The sequence below is a fragment of the Meleagris gallopavo genome, chromosome Z (assembly GCF_000146605.3).
Source record: "Meleagris gallopavo isolate NT-WF06-2002-E0010 breed Aviagen turkey brand Nicholas breeding stock chromosome Z, Turkey_5.1, whole genome shotgun sequence".
Classification (NCBI taxonomy): Eukaryota; Metazoa; Chordata; class Aves; order Galliformes; family Phasianidae; genus Meleagris; species Meleagris gallopavo.
The window spans coordinates 19,802,351-19,804,686 of record NC_015041.2 but is presented as its reverse complement, the minus strand read 5'-3'; the positions used below and the strand labels follow the sequence as shown (position 1 = coordinate 19,804,686).

The 2,336-nt window shown below is 48.2% G+C and overlaps 1 protein-coding gene across 1 annotated transcript in view; it reads left to right on the top strand.

The window, feature by feature from the left end:
* THBS4 (thrombospondin 4) overlaps positions 1 to 2,336 on the top strand; it is a 1,064,342-nt gene that overhangs the window by 967,304 nt on the left and 94,702 nt on the right. The window lies entirely within an intron of this gene.

Genomic DNA, 2,336 nt, shown 5'->3' with positions numbered 1-2,336 from the left:
CGATCAGAGCTCGGCCGGTTGCGGAGAACGCTTCGCGGTGGGGCAAATGGCACGACTGGAATACTGCAGTCGAGGGCTGCGTGGTTTGTAGAAGAGAGAGACAAGGAAGAAGGGGCGGGGGAGTTGCGCTCTGCGTTAAGAAGCAGACATGGACCGTGGACATAGATTGTGGAGAGCTCCCTGCAAGAAACAGCCATGATCAGATGGAGAGCTTGTGGGCAGCAGCAGGAACTGGTCCATTGAAGGACATCTGCTGCGTGGGGTCTACTACAGGCTGCCTGATCAAGGGGAGCCTGTGCATGAGGCCTTCTCGCTGCAAAAGGCTCTCATCCTGATGGGGGGATTTCAACCACCCAGGTGTCTGCTGGGGAAACAAGACGGTGGGCTTATGTCACTGGACCTGGTGCTCATCAGAGCAGATGAGCTCATTAAAGAGATAGGGAAGCAGGCACTCAGGCTGTAGTGACCACGGCCTGCCTGAGTCTCATCATGAGCAGCAGGGGCCTGACAAAGAGCAGAGTCGGGATCCTGAACTTAAGGAGGGTGAACTGCTCAAGAAGCTGTTGGATGAGATCTCCTGTGAAACTGTTGTTAGGAGCATAGCAAGGGAACAGAGCTGGCAGCTCTTTAAAGACACCTTTCTGAGAGCCTAACAGCTCTCCATCCCCCAGCATAAGAAGTCAGGCAGAGGAGGTGGGAAATGGACATGGCTGAGCAAGGATCTGCTGTTCAAACTGAGGGATGAGAAGGACATGTACAGGAAGCAGAAGCAGAAATGGGTGGTCTGGGAAGAGTACAGGGATGCTGTGCAGATGTACAGAGGTGGGATTAAGATAGATGGAAATAAAATTGGTGAGGCATTTGAAGAAAAACAAGAAGGGGTTCTGCAGGTCCATTGGTCAGAAGAGACAGGCCAAGGAGAGTTGTTCCCCCTCTGATAAATGAGAAGGGAGAACTGGCTACAATAGACATGGAGAAGGCCAAGGTAGTTAATGAGATCTTTTCCTCAGTCTTCACTGGCAGTCAGGTTTCCCCTTGTCTCCAGCATCTCTGAACCTTTTGGTGGGGACTGGAGGAGCAAAATACCCTCCACTGTAAGAGAAAAGCAGGTCCAAGACCACCTCATAGGACAGAATGTGTATAAGTCTATGGAACACACATCCCAGAGTCCTAAAGGAACAGGCTGATGTGGTTTCTAAGCTACTCTCCAGCATACTTGAAAAGTTCTCTGGCAGGCAAAGTCCCTGGTGACTGGAGAAACGACTCCCATTTTTAAGAAAGTGAGAGAGGAAATAAAGACCTACGGAACTACAGGCCATTAGGCCATTAAGCCTCACCTCTGTGCTTGGGAAGATCATGGAACATGTCTTTCAACATATGTGAGATGAGATTACCTGGGAAAGCCAGTTCAGCCTCATCAAGGGTAGATTGTGCCTTATCCATCTAGTGGCCTTCTACAATGAAGTGATAGCATCAGCGGACAACAGAGCAACTGATGTCATCTGCCTGTGCAAGGCCTTTGACAGGGTCCTACACCACATCCTTATCTCTAAATTGAGGTGGTTTTGAACTATTCAGTGGATAATAATTGGTTGTTTGGATAATTGCAGTCAGGGAATTATTGTCAATGGCTGTATGTCCAAGAGGAGGCTAGTGATGAGTGGTGTCCCCTTCGACTCCATCTTGAAACTGGTGCTCTTTAACAAATTTATTAATGACATAATTAATTAACAGATTGAGAACATCCTCTGCAAATCTGCAGACAATACCACACTGAGTGGTGCTGTTCATATGACAGAACGGATGCCATCCAACAGGACCTGGACAGGCTTAAGAAGTAGGCTCGTGTGAACCTAATGAGATTCAACAAAGCATTGCACTGATATGTGTACAGATAGGGAGAAAAGCTCACTGAGAATTCACAGAAAGCAGCCCTGGAGAGAAGAACTTCAGGGTTCTGGTAGATGAAAAGCTGGACACAAACCAGCAATGAGTTCTTGCTGCTTGGAAGGCCAAATGTATCCTGGTCAGGATTAAAAGCAGGACAGCCAGCAGGCTGTGGGAGGTGACTGATTGTTTTTCTCTGCTCTGCCCTTCTGAGGCCCCATCTGTAGTACTGTATTTATGCCTGGGGCCCCCAGCACAAAAGATGCAGCACAGCTGTAGTTCATCATGAAGAGGATCAGAGCAGCTCTCCTATGAAGAAGGGCTGAGAGAGATGGGCTTGTTCAGTCTGGAAATGTTTCCAGAGAGACTCCATTGTGGCTGTCCAATATTTAAAGGGAGCTTATTATAAACAGGATAGAGTAGGGCTTTTTACACAATCTGATTATGAC